At 37.5% G+C, this 17,574-nt stretch overlaps 1 long non-coding RNA gene across 1 annotated transcript; it reads right to left on the reverse strand.

The window, feature by feature from the left end:
• Positions 1–4,525: 4,525 nt before the first annotated feature.
• Positions 4,526–5,833, reverse strand: LOC149401455 (uncharacterized). Its single transcript, XR_016296703.1, has 2 exons — positions 5,490–5,833; positions 4,526–5,327 (listed from the first exon to the last, which is right to left on the reverse strand). It is a non-coding gene; the product is annotated as an uncharacterized LOC149401455 (long non-coding RNA).
• Positions 5,834–17,574: the final 11,741 nt, after the last annotated feature.

Consider the following 17,574-nt stretch of genomic DNA (forward strand, 5'->3'; position numbering starts at 1 on the left):
TGTTCTTGTTACGGTAAATAAGATTTACTATTGTTCTTGTTACGGTAAATAAGATATACTGTTATTCTTGTTACGGTAAATATGATTTGTTGTTTTCTTGTTACGGTAAATAATATTTACTATTGTTCTTGTTACGGTAAATAAGATTTACTATTATTCTTGTTACTGTAAATAAGATTTGTTGTTTTCTTGTTACGGTAAATAATATTTACTATTGTTCTTGTTACGGTAAATAAGATTTACTGTTATTCTTGTTACGGTAAATAAGATTTGTTGTTTTCTTGTTACGGTAAATAATATTTACTATTGTTCTTGTTACAGTAAATAAGATTTACTGTTGTTCTTATTACAACAAATAAGATTTACTGTAGTTTTCGTTATTGTTAATAAGATTTTACTAATATTTTTTGTTATGGATGATATTATTTACTATGATAGTTAATAATATTAACATAAGGGTATTATTGGAATATTAAAATGTTGCTATGATAAATTGGCTATTTTCCTAATACCTAAGTGTGTTGTTTTGGCTAGTTGTTTAGCCGGCCCTATATTTAATGGCTAAAATAATTACTGCGCGTGACCGGATTAGGACATTGAAAAAAAAAAAGACAAATTATGCGAGAAACTATAAATTTTTTATTAGGGGCCGTTTGGTTTAGTTTTCTAAACTCGTTCTCTGTTTTTAAATTCTGTTTTCTGATTCTAATTTTTAAATTTAAAAAACAGATTTAGAATTACGTTTCAGAATATTTTAAATGTTGTTTGATTATGTTTTCCATTCAATTGTATAGAGATAAAATAGATAACAACTTTCATTGTTTTCTGTTTTCTAAACAAATTTCAAAGAAAACATAAACATGATTCTAAATCTGTTTTCTAAATTCATAACCAAACAGTTTTTCTAAAACTGTTTTATAGAATTTAGAATCAGAAAACAGAAAACGGGAACAGAAAACATAACCAAACGGCCCCATAGTTTTTCTCAATTAGTTTTCAGCGTTTGAGGTATTTTGGTCAAATAAGTCGTATTTTCCTAACACAATAAGATATAAAACAAATTTGATGTTGATCATATTTCACCAAATTTCTCAAACAATTTTAGAACCACTCAATAACTTGATTCTACTTTATATCTTATGTAGTAAGGCATAAACTTTTTGTTTATATTTATCAGAAGTAAGGCATAAAATAGTTGTCACTCATAGCCCAGCAAATGGCTTGGGTTGACTGCACATTTACAAAATCTTAAGAGCAATTACATTATATTCTCTTTGAATCCAAACAAGCTTATAAAATAGTTTTGTAATTTTTAAATATCCACGGAATGTATTTTGGCATGAAATTATTATACGAGATACTTTTACGTGTTGTTGTTATACAATAAAATTTTATGAGTTTTTAATCTGTGAAAGTATATCAAATATTTTATTTTAGACCGTTGCTCATACCGTTTATTTAATTTTTGTTATTATGGAATCCGAATTTGGTCTTGCCACTGAATACAAAAACGTTCAAATTAGTTTTCTCTAGCTTCTGGATTTCTTCCATAATTTTTCTCTGAAATTGAGATTTTGCCGAAATAGGGCAAAGAATATTTTCGTATTTTCTCTTTCGCGTCCCGTCTCTGAGTTTTTTCATAAACTTTGTTACGTCCAAAAGTGACTATTGGAACCTAATTGTTATTCATTCGATTAGGTCTAGAGCCGAATAGCTTTTCCAATCGTCCAAAAGTCTAAGGTCGTACGTTCTCGAAATAAGGTGAGAATAATAACACCTCACTACCACACGGATTTGTTCAAAATTAAATATGATGGGTGTGTGATCTGGATTGATTGATATGCGTTATCGTATTTATGTTTGTTATTTTTATATGTGTGTTTATGTGTTATCGAGTGGATTGTCGTGATAAATTATGATTTGTCTTTTCTGATGATCTAATGTATGAGATTAGTTCATTTTTTTTTTCATAACATACTCCTATGCTTCTCCATGTTATTATTTATGTTTATGTCATATATCATCTTTGCATGCAACGCAAATAATCAAATGATAAGATAAGTAAGAGAATCATACCGCCTCGAGCTACAGAGTTATTAAGAGAATTCTGCCGAGCCGACCTACGACTCATAAAGAGTTTTCTCATACGATATATATTTATAAGATGGTGTGAACTATGGGAGGTCACAGCTCCGTAGTTCGTTTCCAAAGCGTACACTGAAATTGGTACGACTACTCTAGAGACACCCCGAACTAAAATATGTTATACATAAATTAGAGAAGTTTATGTCATCATTTAGTATTAATACAATAATAATTGATTCATGCATTGTATCACTCATCATTTTTGTGAGTTATAGTTATACTCGCTGAGCGTTATCTCATTCCATGTGTATTTGTCCGTGTTGTAGGTAAACAACAAATGAACAAGTGAGGAAAATGGATCAGTGGCGTTCGATGGCTATGGGGTTGGAGTTTTGGTTCCGCTCGTTATTTAAAAGACTTCCACTACAAAAATTTCTAAACACTTGGTTTGAGATTTTTTTTATGCTTACGATATTTTTAAAGTTCAATTATTTTTTACGAATTGATGTTGAGTATCATGACTTTATTTCCGTTCTGTATTTTCAACCATCTACTTTGATTTTGAATTTCGAATTAAGTAATTCTCTTATTTTCGTCAAACGATTTTTGTAAGACTTTGAATGTTATGGTTATTTTCAAAGTTGTTTTATGTAAAAGTTTAAACTTTATAAATAAATGAAATGATATTTAAAAAAAATTAAAAAAAATTATCCACATTTTTTTCTAAACTAAAAGAATTAAGTTATGAAGGACGGTCGAGAAACTGTGTTGTCACAGAAAAACCGGACCATATAGAATTAGACAAAAATCGTTTTATACCGAATTAACTGTTAAAAAACTAGTGGTCTTGTCCGGATTACGATTTACGATTTTTCAATTTTTTTTCATACATTTACTTACAAAGATTAACCATACTCAAAAGTCTTACTTGCCAAGACACATCACCTGAAGGTGACACAGTGGAAAACGATTATGTTTGTAGCGGTGCCCCCGCCGGGAGTCTACTCGATCGTCTGAAGAGTATCGGAAAAAGGCTAGTGGTGGATCTTGCTCATTCATTTTCCATGAGGAAAACAATGTAGCCCATTTACTAGCCCGAGAAGCTTATAACTATAAATATACTATTTGTTGGTTATTTGAAACACTACTACGAATATTGGATACCACAACGGGACTTCCACAACAAAAAGCTCTGCCGTTGTGGAAACCCATTTAAAACCCATCTTGTACTCAACTTGCATTTGCAATTGATATGGTCGTTTCTAGTTAATGATAGATTTCTCTCTGAAAAAAATATATATAAACAAGCAATAATTTGGGCTATTTGATTGCTATAAAAAGATCAATTCCCCACCTTATTTGACACTTAAAAATTAAGAATTTGAAGAACAAGTGAAGAAACAGTTGAGAAATTTGGTAAAACAAGTTTTGTTTATCTCCAAAGTGTCAATATATGACTCATTAAAAGTAAAATACATAATTATATATATGCTCATTAAAAGTAAAATATATTTAATGGCTAAAATAATTAATGCGCAGGACCGGATTAGGACATTGGGAGAGAAAAAAAGGACATGTTATGCGACAAACTACAAAATTATATAGTTTTTCTCAATTAGTTTTTAGCTTTTAAGGTATTTTGGTCAAATAAGTCATATTTTCCTAATATTTAACTGGTAAGATATTAAACAGATTTAATGTTGATCATATTTCACCAAATTTCTCAAACAATTTCAGAACCACTCAATAATTTGATTCTACTTTATATCTTATGTAGTCAGGCATAAACTTTATTTTTATTTTTATCAGAAGGCATAAAATAGCTGTCACTCATAGCCCAGCAAAATGCTTGGGTCGACTGCACATTTACAAAATCTTAAGAGCGATTACATTACATTCTCTTTGTATCCAAACAAGCTTAAAAGAAGCAATAAACTGAAAAAAGAGAACAGCAACGTTCGAGGTTCCCCAGTAGCTTCCACTTAAAAATTAAGAATTTGAAGAACAAGTGAAGAAACAGTTGAGAAATTTGGTAAAACAAGTTTTGTTTATCTCCAAAGTGTCAATATATGACTCATTAAAAGTAAAATACATAATTATATATAAGCTCATTAAAAGTAAAATATATTTAATGGCTAAAATAATTAATGCGCAGGACCGGATTAGGACATTGGGAGAGAAAAAAAGGACATGTTATGCGACAAACTACAAAATTATATAGTTTTTCTCAATTAGTTTTTAGCTTTTAAGGTATTTTGGTCAAATAAGTCATATTTTCCTAATATTTAACTGGTAAGATATTAAACAGATTTAATGTTGATCATATTTCACCAAATTTCTCAAACAATTTCAGAACCACTCAATAATTTGATTCTACCTTATATCTTATGTAGTCAGGCATAAACTTTATTTTTATTTTTATCAGAAGGCATAAAATAGCTGTCACTCATAGCCCAGCAAAATGCTTGGGTCGACTGCACATTTACAAAATCTTAAGAGCGATTACATTACATTCTCTTTGTATCCAAACAAGCTTAAAAGAAGCAATAAACTGAAAAAAGAGAACAGCAACGTTCGAGGTTCCCCAGTAGCTTCCAGTCTGGGCAGTCATCAGAATCCAAACATGGCTGAACCATGTTTTTTGCATTAGAAAGAAGCCATATTTTCTTTTGCCCAAGAGCGGGCCAAAGAGACTGCCTTAAATCCCGCCAATTTCGCCAGTGTCCATCTTCAGCGCCTCAGTTCCCCGAGCTGCTATTAGTTAGGCATCGTGGCTCCTCAATAGGATTACATGAAATATTGCAGTAATCCTTAAAGTTTGTGATAGTTTGATTGATGATCGGATTACATGAACATCAGCTTCAAAGCAACTCAAGGAACACCAGTGATAGAAGAGGAAGCAAAGCCTACTATATTCAAATCTCGAACTCAAAACGACATTGCCAAATAACCCCAAGATCTCTGCCCATAGTTCATTCCCCCATCTAAAGAAGAGATATGAGTTTGAAATTAATTAGATGAGGTGACATTGTGTGGAATGAATGATAAGAGATCGAGTACAAAATACAAGATTGTATGGAAAAAGCGAGTCAGATGAGTAAGGAGATCATCAAGTCAAAGGCATATTAAGCAACTACCAACAGCAATAAGCTGGGCAATCAAATAAAAACTGCCACCAGATCTGTTTTTACTCTTTTTCATCATGCTCGTCTTCTTAATAAATCAGCCAAATGAGTGCATAGCTACGGAGAAAAAAAAAATCAATATATGATTAGTTTGAAGTTTGAACGTAATAATTTGATATTTAGTTGTTTCCATATCAACTAAATCATAACACACAATTTACAACGTTATCAAATAAATCATAAAAGTATGATATAAAACGCATCAACATAATTTGATACCTGAGACTGGTGCTTGGTCTTTATAATTTCTCAGAAATTCCATGACGACATTTTTCTTAAGAGTCAAAGCTCTAGCTCAAGAAAATAAATTCAGTCAACTAGAAACTATAGCAAAAAAGAAAAAGGGATTAAATTAGAGAGCTTGCGAGCAAGAATTGAATCAAATTAGGCGTCAACCCAGCTAAAATTCGGTTCATGAATTTCGTCGAACATTTGGCGGGCACTTTCCGAAATCGAGTAAAACCTCGTCATAGCAGAATTGCATTAGAGAGCTTTGATGATGAATAAAAGCTATGACCTGACTTTTCCATATTCCCCAACTCTTGTTCGAGTAACCTCTTGGTGACGTCATTGGTTTTGCGAATAAAGCTTCTTTTATATGCTAAAAGTTAGACCAAAAAACTATGAAAATATCACCATTAGACCCGTTACTTAAAAAATATCCAAAATTGGACTTTTGGACACTTTTAAGACGAAAATACCCTCATTTCAAAATAAACTCTCATCTCTTTTATTCTCACTCTCTCACTCTCACTTTCTCTCCACACCAAATCTCAACCTATACCCCCCTCAAATCCGACACACCCATTCCGACGGGTTCCGACACGCCTCCGACCGAAGCTCCGACACACCTCCGACCGAAGAGACCGAAACCACCATAGCTCCAACCTTCACCAAATGACAAAAAAGGTTAGTTTTTTTTATAGTTTTTTCATGGTTTGATTAGTGTAGGAATGATAGGATACAAGATTTGAGTGGTTATTAGTTATTTTAGGTTGATTTGAATGAGATTTGGAGGTGAATTTTTTTTTTTTTAATTTCTGGGAATTTCCGATGAAGACCATCGGAATCCATCGGAAACTGTCGGATCCGATAGTTTCCGATGAATTCTGACGATCTTCATCGGAAATTTTCGACCGATTCCGACGTATTCCAACAGTTTCCGATGGCCGACGAGTTCCGACAGTTTTTTTTTTTAAAATAATTTAAGATAAAGAAAAAGAGTTTTTTGTATTGTTTTTAATTATAAACAACATAATTAGTCTAATTAATGATTAGTTGTTTGTCTAATTAATGATTAGTTGTTTTTTTTTTTAATTATGAACATCATAAATAGTTGTTTTTTTCTAATTAATGATTAATTGTTTTTTTATTATGAACAACAAACTAATTAGTTGTTTTTTGTAACTAGATTTTTTAAATGATGAACAACATACTAATTAGTTGTTTTATGTAATTAGTTTTTTTTTTAATTATGAATTCTTGGAGTTATGAATGGCCCGTTTGGTAGTTCACTCAAAAAGTTTTTGTTTTCTATTTTCTAATTTTTGTAGTTGTACTGATAAATTATTTTGCAGTTGTTTTCAAAAAGTTGTTTGGTACAGTTTTCATTTTTGTTTTTGAGAAATTGAAAAAACTGTTTGGTACAGTGTTCATTTTTGTTTTTGAATGAGGAGAGAAGAGAATAATTTATTATTTTTTTTCAAAAACACCTTTTATTTGTTTTCAGTTTTCTTTACTCTTTTACAAAACAACTTCAAAATTTTTTAAAAAAATTTACCAAACACAATTTTCACTTTTTGTTTCCAATTTTTTTTATCTCAAAAACTCAAAAATTGTTTTTGAGATGCATACCAAACAAGGCAGAAGTTTGTTGTTGTTTTTTTTTTATTATGAATTCTTGGAGTTATGTTTAATTCTATTAATATTTTGTGATAATTAAATATGTAGGATAAATTGACGTATTTATGCGACCACGACTTTGCCGGTCGAATCACATACGGTGGTTCGGGGCATTTTAAGACGGTGAAAGAAAAATTCACCGATCTCGGTCTACTTCAAATGGTCGCGGAGAGTCCGTTCGCTCAATTCTTCGAAGGGAGCACACTAAACTTTACTACGGTACTTCTACACTCTCTTCTTCTACGTAAGATCAACCCAACAAAAAGGGGGGAGATTCATTTCAGAATAGGAAATAAACGCATGAGATTCGGGAGACTCGAATACGCATTGATAACCGGAATGAGCATGGAAGATGGTCCATCGAAGGAGGAGCAGAATGAGCAGAGGAGCGATAGGCTCATTAAAGATTACTTGAACGGCGTGTCAAACGCCAGGTTCGACGTCTTGATTAGCGCGTTCAAGACATGTCAAGATCCAAACGACGCGTACAAGCTTGGATTATGTGTGTTTGTCTTGGGATATCTCCTCGGACTAGAACACAACAAGGCAATCAACGACAAGTACCTATACATGGTTGAGGATTTGCCGTTCTTCTATTCTCTGCCATGGGGGAACATCTCGTGGGCTGAGACGATGTCTTCCCTCTCGGTAAACTTGTTGCGGTACTACGAACGAGTAAAGGAGAAATCTCTCAAAGAGAATGTCCTATAGAAGGAGGCGAAGTATTCCTTATCAGGGAATTTGCACGCGGTGCAATATTGGGCGTTCGAGGCGATCCCGGAGATTGGTAAGCAATTCGGGAATAATGCCGGTGTTCGAGTACCGAGGACGAATTCTTGATCAAGCACTCGAGTGATCACGCGCAAGGACGTGGAGAAGATTTTGCTCAAAAAAACGGTAATTTATAATTTTTAAAAATATTTTATAACTACAATTATCTAACTTATAAATATTAATAAATTTTGTTGTCTTGTAGCTCGGTGTTTTTCAAATGTTGAGACCACGGACCGGAGAGCACGAGTTCTTCGAGCTACTAGAGACGCAACTCAGTCAATCACTCTATCCGACTAAAGGCGAAGACGTGGTTGAGCCATGTAATATTGAGGAAGAGATTGACTTAGTAGAGTCAACGGCGAAAGAAGCCGGCGTACTCAGACAACACGAAGAGGAGAAGTTGTGCAGTGATGAAGACGATGACGAAGCCGGCGTAAGTTCTAGTTTATTTATTAATTAGTGATTAGTTTATAATTTATTAATTAGTTAGGCTAAATTATTTAGTAATAAGTGATTAGTTTATAATCTATTAATTAGTTAGTAGATTATTTACTAATAAATTTTATAATTATATAATTTATTAATTAGTTAGGTTAGATTATTTATTAATAAGTGATTTGTTTATAATTTATTAAGTAGTTAGTAGTTTATTATTATTCATTTCAGTTTGAACGTCCCGATCATCCCGCACCTCCCGCTCGTCCTGATCATCCCGCTCCTCTCGAAAGTCACGATCATCCTGTACCTCCCGCTCGACCCGGTCATCCTGCTCCGTGGGCTTTGATGGAGGATATGTGGAATCAAATGATACATTCTCTGGCAACCGTCTTGAGAGCACTGAGTACGAACGGTCGCAGGCTAGAAAGAATGAGGCAAGACCAGGTTAGTATTAATTTTCGTTTAATAAATAAGTTTCTAATCAGTCGTTTCTTAGTTTCTTATTCAGTATTTTGTGTCACAATTTACAGATTGACATGCTTGAGAAGATAAACATCATGTTCGAGGACGTGACAGGTTTACCTCCGGGGCTGTTACCAACTACGCAAGCTGGTTCACGCCGTCGACATCGATCGCGTAGTCCTCCTCCTCCTGGTCCTCCTGATCCCCCTAGTCCTCCTAGTTCTCCTAGTCCTCCTCCTCCACCACCTCCTCCTCCTCCTCCTCCTTCACAGCCGTCCTCTTCGACAATGCCGCCTTCTTCGACTCCATCGTCGAAGAAGCCGTCCTCTTCGACAATGTCGCCTTCTTCGACTCCATCGTCAAAGAAGCCACCCTCTCCGAGAAGGAAACGTTCACGACAACTCGATGTATCGGAAAAGACACTACCATTGTCAACCCTAGCACAGAAGAGGCTGAGGGACAGTCTTCTGCCACATATCAGACCACTGCACAACACCCCTCAGCTTCCAAGTGCAAATCTCATTTTTGCATATGACATACCATCTACTTTTCGAAGAGGATTTCACTCTAAACTCGAAATTATTTTTTAGAGCAAAAACATGAATCTCCTGCTTCATCTGCTTCTTGGACTCAAACTCCTTCCCGGGGTATATGTCTTCTGTGCTACCTATTGCATTCAATGGTTATAATACATATAACATAACATTTTTCATTTAAAAATATAAGTACATCTCATTCTTAATACATGTCGAAGAATTTGGCAACTGACTTGGACCGTCATTATGTTCTTCCTTGACAAAATCATCGGTTGTGAAGTCAGGGGCTTTCCATGAGTGAGGCACGCAATCTGTTGGTGATACAACTTTATGAGGGTTACGTGATGGTTCACCGTGTCCCGATGGTTCACCCTGTCCCGATGGTACTGTAAAATGTTTTACAAAATCTTCATATTCTTCAGTGTTCACGAACTCTTCAAATTATGTTCCTTTGTCACAGTTGTGTCCATCATCGACGTCAAACTTCTCTTCATCATCCAGACCGTTGTTGTGGTAGTCATATCTATCACGCTTGTATACTTCATTGTCTCGGTCATCTATTCGACTGTTGAACACATGATTATCATCTCGGTCATTTATAATAAGATTATGTTGTCTCTTGTTGAGTTCAACACGAGACAATTCTTCGTTCATCACATTTTTCCCTTTATCTTTTTTTTTTAGTTAACGGCTTGACTTCTTTCGATACCAAAGTTACACAAAGTGCATAACTTCTACGACTTTTATTCTTCGTATAATACTTAACGTCCATATCGTCCTTCAACAAAGCAGGCTCAAATTGGCATATTACCCGCCTTATAAGGAAGTTCAAACTTTAAGTCATACTTTGATCTGTCTATATCGACTCTCTTGTACACCTTGTCGACTAACTCCATGTAGGTTATCTCTTTCAAAACTTCAAGCGGAAATGTTCTCGCGTTTTTTAACACGTATAAGTGTCCATTTCTCTCCCACGTGTCGTTAACCATCAATAAAACTGCAAGAAATATCACAAAAATGTATTAAACTTTGATTTTTTCCAAACTCATCGGAATTGGTCTGAACTGGCCGGAACCGGTCGGAACCTGTCAGAAAATGTCAGAAAATATCGGAAAATTGGTCCTGTCGGAAATTGTCGGAAATTGTTGGAAACTGTCGGATATTGTCGGAATTTTTGCTTGAATTTCATCGGAATTTTTACATGAATTTCATCCGAAAAGGTCGGATTTCATCGGAAATAACGTTAAATTCCGGAAACTTTAACCTACATCTACCAACTTTATTTTTTCTATACAAACTATATGACTAATTAAAGCAATAAAAGATGAATGGAGAAGCATACTTACCCATTTTGAAGGAATTACACCAATTGGATACGCGAAATGATGAAAAAATGAGAGAGAATGAGAGAAGTAGAGAATGAATTTTTTTTAGTAGTGTTATATGATCTTGCAATGGTATTTTTGTCCGAAAAGTGTCCAAAAGTCCAATTTTGGATATTTTTTAAGTAACGGGTCTAATGGTGATATTTCCATAGTTTTTGGGTCTAGAAAATGAAATTTCTCTTCTAAAATCAACTCGACCGTACGATTTGTGACCGTTGGTGATCGAATTCTAACACCAAAAGAAAAAAAAGAGTAACTCTTTACCGCTCACAATTGTTCTCGAACTCTATCATTCAAAGTACTTTCTTGATTCTGTCTTCCAAAACTTCTTCAAAATTTTACCCAGGAAGTACTGTGATGTCATCGCAAGGAAAACCACAACGTTCCAATGTACATCCACAATCAAGCTCATCGCGTCAGGTAAGCGTTCCTGACCTCGTAAAATATAGAAGGTTTTTAGTTAGATATATCATCTCTGCCGATCTTCCACTTAGTCACGTAGAATCCCCCCGATTTATACGATACGTCAGATTTCTAAATCCCAACGTACCACTGCTATCTAGAGACACACTTGGGCGTGATATACTACGATATTTCGAAATAGAAAAGGTGAAGGTAAAAAAATATGCAAGTGACGGTGAGTTCGTTGTAGCGATAACATGCAATGTATGTAGACTAATGAACAACATAGATAAGGAATGGGTATTGCAAAAGAAGATGATAGGTTTTAAGAGAGTGGAAAAGCCACACTCTTGCGCCAATATTTTAGAGATAATGGTAGAAATTATAAATTGTGTCCATAACATTAGACAATGCAACGACAGAGAGTTTGAGATGTTTTCGAACCTCGTCCCGGTTATAGACGGGCAAAAGGTCTTTTTACATCAAAGGTGTTCGACCGACGTGATAAACTCGATGGTAAAGTCGGCTGTGAAGCTGTTTGAGCCCCCGATATCTAAAATAAGGTATTATATTGATTGGATGAATTCGTCGACTAGTAGAGTCGATGAGCTTAGTAAAAGACAAAAGGATTCAGGGCTTGGCAAGAGAGGTTTCGAAGTTGACTTTGAGACCCGTTGTTATGCTACGCTGTTTATGCTAAGAAACTTTTTAGCCAAGGATTACATTAATGTTTCGGTGTCTTATATTTGTCATGTTTTCGGTCAAGAGGCTATTCTTGATGATGATATTCGTATGGCTGAACTTTTACTTCGTTTTCTTGACCTTTTCTACATTGAGATTTGTCAATTATCTGCTGTTTATTCACCCACATGTAATTTAGCTATTCATTCTGTGTTGGATATTGCATATCACTTACATGAATGTAAAAACAGTCCACTTGGTCAAGAATGTATTCTTAGAATGAAGAAAAAAATTCTTTAAGTATTGGGGTTCCGGTAAAATCCCGTATTTGTATGGTTTGGGTACTATACTAGACTCTCGAATTAAATTTGAAGGGTATTTAGGGTGTCTTGAGTATTTAACCGAGCTGTTTGATAATCAAGATTATGTTGCACTTGACTATGCCAAAGTGGAAGATATGTTTTATGAAATTTTCAGGGACTACGAGAAGAAGTATACCGAAACGGATGTGGAACCTCGACACCATCAATCTTCGTCGTCATTCGCAATGCTCGCGAGATTCATATCTGAAAAGTCGCATGATTCAGCGTATTTGTCCTTAAATGAGATCACGCTCTACAAATCCGTATGTTGGGCCAAATTGAATGACGAGAGCCTTGACGTGTTGGAGTGGTGGAAAGAACATGAAATGAAATTTCCGATTTTGTCACGCCTTGCCCACGATATCTTAACCATCCCAGTCTCGACCGTTTCTTCTTCGGAGTCTGCGTTTCGTAGCGCCGGCCGTGTCATCGGCAAACACCGCACGGGTTCAGCTTCCGATATGGTTGAGGTGATGACTGTTGGAAAAGATTGGTATCTAGCGGAGACACGGAAGCAAGAGCATTTGATCGACATCGAACTTGCCGATTTGTTTGCAAATGTTAGCGTTGAATAACAATGATGTAATAATCTTTCTTGATCAACAATGATGTAATCTTTCTTTTTTAATTCATGTGTTTTATTCTTCATTTACCTTTATCATTAAATTAGAGAGTTAACGATTTTCACACTAGAATTCCATGTTCGCAGAAGACCTATGTTATTGTCTAAGAATTCCATTAAATGATTTATCATTAAATCGTTTTATATTGCTAAATAGTCACCAATTCGCAAATCTTAAATATTTAGCCACAAAGATGACGTGACTCAGAGATCAGAAATTTTATGTTTTCCTGGTTTGTCCCTCCTTATTTACGAAATTTCATTTAAATTTTGATTATTAATTCAACGATTTATTTAAGGTAATTTTTTTAAAAATTTGAATTTTTAATTTACTCTTATATTTTCAAAAATTGAAAGCAGTTATTTTTACATTATTTTGTTGATTATTGATAGCATATCAATGCCCAAAATATACGCAAGAGTTATTTTTCTGATTTTGTGTGCTTTAAAATCGTAGTTTATATTTATACGTACTAACAGAATATTTATAATTATTGACACATATTAACAGATATTAACACATTTATTCTACGTTTTTATTTGAATATTTTTATGACTCATTCATTTAAATTTGAATTGTGTTATGTGTTTAAATTTAGAAATTAATTATTTAGTTGACTTAATCGTATTAAGATGGGCAATTTATCAAATTCATTTAAATAGTCAACGTTTGAGCGGGAATGATATGTATGGGTATTCTTGTAAATAAAAGACAGTGATTATTTACCTAAAATTTACCAAACGTTGGCTATATAGCAATGTCAAAACATTTAAATTAGCTATTTTTCTAATCAATTGTTTTTTTTAAACTAAATCAGAATACTAAAATACTTTAATATGCGATGTAACGCGAACGCTGAAACAAATATAAAAGTTGCTAAAAGTATTCCTATGAAAATAAAAAATGTGACCTTTTTTCCTATTTGACCAGTAAGGATTTTATGATAAGATTTCTAGCATCGAAAGAAAATACTAGTATTCCTTCCTTTTTCTTTTTTAATTTAAAATAAAATTAAACAAACAGTGAACTGTTATAATAATTTTGGGACTACTAATGTTATTAAATAAATGTGTTGGGTCATTATTAATTAAGTCAAAATTGATGTGGTCTAATTTAGAATAAAGTTTGTGACTTAAGGACATATTTGTCATGAAGTTATTATGTGACTACCGTAATTGCTAATCTAATTTGATGATGGGCCAAATTAAAAATAAGCAATAGTTATTAGTAACTGTCTGACAGTTATTAATAACAGGATAGGTCCCTGATTGCAGAACGTACGATCTTTTCTTGTATCCCATCAACAAGAATACTCCAGACTCTCAGGCAAACTGCAATTAGAAGATCACCACCTTTTGTATTTTCCAACCATGGATTCAGGTACGCTTCCGCTATTAAGACCTTTAGTTTTGGTTCTCTTGAATTGAATTAAGATTAAATTATGGATTGAAAATCCTAACAATTGGTATCAGAGTAACCTAACTTAATTCTTGAGAATAATGTTTGAAGTGTCGTTCTCGAATTATATGGTTTTATGACTCTGGTTATGATTATCGCACTCTGACGATTTATATGTGCACATGCGAATATCGTATTATATGACTCTGGTTTTCAATTGCGATACAGATTGCTTGCTTTAGTTTTCAATTGCGATATCACTTATTTTTGTGTGTAGCATTATTTTTGGAAATATTTATGTTCATATGGTTATTTGGTGGATTCCAATTTGATCTTTTGCTTCAGTGAGTGCACGTGTGTATGATATGCATATAATTGACCCTTTGTAAACGTATTCAGTATATCATTTTCTTTGCTATACACGTTGATATCATTATGGTTTCTTCACGCATGTGCATATATATATACATATATATATATATATATATTTGTATGTGTTATTTGATTAAGTCAGTGCATGATATTTAGACATTAGTGCATAATTATATATTAATGCACATATATGACATGAAGCTTTAATAATTCAAATTAATGGTATATTATAAATAAATATTTGTCTATAATTTCTAAAGTGACCTCTCTTGTGTAGATTATTTATGAAGAATTTTAGATGTTGTGTATGTGTTAATTTATGCGGATATATATTCGTCGGCCCAAAAGAAGATTAGTGACTGACCAAATTACATATACATATTTGTGATGATAAACATGTAACAATTGTAAAGTTTTACTTGTGAGTAATTGATCGATCCAAAGATAGGTTAATTTTTTACGAGCCTTATTGTTAGTGTTTGATCATTACAACAAGATTACCATTAGCAGTTAATATTATTGTCCAAAGACTTGATATTGATGTCGCATTATGTATCTTGAGATGGGATTTACTATTATTTGAATTTTATTGCTTATTAAAGTTAAATTTTTGTGTATGTATGTTTATGTGATTGTATTGTTCTATTTCAGCTGTTGCTACTGTATCTGCTAATCTCAATTCGGTTCCGGTCTTTAATGGTAACAACTTTAAGGATTAGAAGGAGAATGTTCTCTCTCGTTTTCGGACAACGATTTAGGAGCCCCAAACGGTTCGACCCGAGGCCGGACCAAGTGGTCGCGTTCGAGCTCGAGCGTGTCGGACTTGGTATCCCAAGTCGTCCCTTAGCTGTCAATGTCCTTTGAGTTCGTCCAAACACCTAAAACGGAAGAAAGAACACATGAACTACAAAGGGGAAACAGATGGGGTGCCTCTGTTTACCTCTCCGACGCTCAACATTAGGAGGGTTGAAGTGGAATATAGAGGGTTTAGTGTTTAGATGGCCGAAGCTTGAGAGAAACGAGTGAGGTACGAGTTCAGTAGCGTTTCAGTACTCAATTTTGGATTACCTGGATCAAGGGAGGGACCCTTGTATTTATAGGCGGCCAAGGGGTGGTTTGAAGACCCCTTGGCCGAGTGGAGGACGAGTGGAGGTCGAGCCTCAGCCTCCCAAGCATCGGCCGAGCATTCGCCGAGTGGAGAACAAGTGGAGGACGAGTGGAGGTCGAGCCTCGGCCTCCCAAGCATCGGTCGAGCATTTGACGAGTGGAGGACGAGTGGAGGTCGAGCCTCGGCCTCCCAAGCATCGGCCGGGTAGAACGCCATCGACCTCCCGGGCGCCGGCTGAGCATTGGCCGAGTGGAGGTCGAGAGAAGCAAGCCCCAGCCTCCCAAGCATCAGCCGAGTGGAGCACCCCCGACCTCCCGGGCACCGGCCGAGCGTTGGTCGAGTGGAGGTCGAGTGGGGTGAGCCTCAACCTCTCGGGCGCCGGGCGAGCGAGGAGTACTCGGCCTCCCGAGCGCCGGCCGAGCACTAGCCGAGCGTGGCGCCCTTGGCTTCCCGGGTGCTGGCCGAGTCCCGGCTGAGCGAGCGGACATGGGCCTTTCGGCCATCGGCCGGGTGAGGTTTCCCCGGGCTTCTCCGGACGTGGTCGACCCGGGACGGGCCGACAACATTAGCCTCCCGAGTTTTTTACCGGACGAAGCCCGTGTGATAAACTCAAACGCCATTTTGCACCATTCCCGCTTTGCCAGCGCGTCGCACTTTTGAAGAGGTACGGGTCTATCCCCTTTTTAATATTACTTTTTGTTTCTCCTACATGTTTTTCTTTTTTTGTTCCACGTGTCGATGGGGTCCCCCAACCATCTATCAGCGAGTGGGTCCCCTGACGACTTTTCAATGTATTTCCACGACTCCCATGAGAATTTGGACTCGTTTTGGGACCAATTTTATTTGTCTCCTCCCAACCCTCAATCTCTCCCGACAATGGGACTGGATTTTTCCGGGGGAGTGACGGAAAATGTTACCGGCGGTGACCTTGGACTGGTGGACGCATGGCTGTCGAGCGAAGGCGGCCAGGGTGCGCCAGCCGGGGGGACAGGGCCGACCGAGGACGCCCCCGGCCATGGGGATCCGGCGCCGGACGAGGCGCGTCTTGAGGAGGCCCCTCGCGAGCATGGCGGGTCGCTCGGGAGGACTTCGTCGGGGGGAGGGGGCCCGGGCCCTGGAGAGTTGGCACCGGGGGATGGGTTCTCGGCCGAGGTGGGCTCTGGGCGAGGCGAGGCTGGCGAGGTGATCTCCAGGCGAGGCGGGCTCCGGGTCGCGATCCCTGGGCGAGGCGGCCCCGACTGCGCGATCTCTGGGCGAGGCGGCTCCGACTGCGCGATCTCTGGGCGAGGCGGCCCCGACTGCGCGAGTTCCGGGCGAGGCGTCCCCGACTGCACGAGTTTCGGGTGAGGTCCCCACGACCAGTCGGGCTCCGGGCGAGATCTCCTCGACCGGACAAGCTCCGAACGAGATCCTCTCAAGGGAGCGAGCGCCGGGCGAGGTCTCCTCGACTGGACGAGCTCCAGACGAGATCTTCTCGAGGGAGCGAGCACCGGGTGAGATGTCCTCGGTGAGGCGAGCTCCGGTCGAGGCGACCCAGGCGGGGTGAGCTCCGGGCGAGGCGACCCAACCGGGGCGAGCTCTAAGCGAGGCCGTCTTGGCGAGGTGGGCTCCTGCAGTGCGTGCGCCAGAGGCGCCGGCCGCCCGGGAGAGGAAGGAGGCGCGCAGCAAACCCTAGGGCTGGGCGCGCGCGAGGATGCCTTACGGCCCGGCCCACGTGAGGGAGGCCACGGGTCTGGGCCTCGAACGCGCGGGGAGCAGGCCTCGCCCGAGTGGGACGCCCGCGCGACGGGAGTTAGGCCCGACCCGAGCGGGCCAGAACGCGAGGTGGGCCTCTCGACCGGTCCCAGCGCGCGCGAGGTGG

The sequence above is a fragment of the Urtica dioica genome, chromosome 4 (genome assembly GCF_054948205.1).
Source record: "Urtica dioica subsp. dioica isolate 48M chromosome 4, U.dioica_male_clone48M_v1_H2, whole genome shotgun sequence".
Taxonomy (NCBI): Eukaryota; Viridiplantae; Streptophyta; class Magnoliopsida; order Rosales; family Urticaceae; genus Urtica; species Urtica dioica.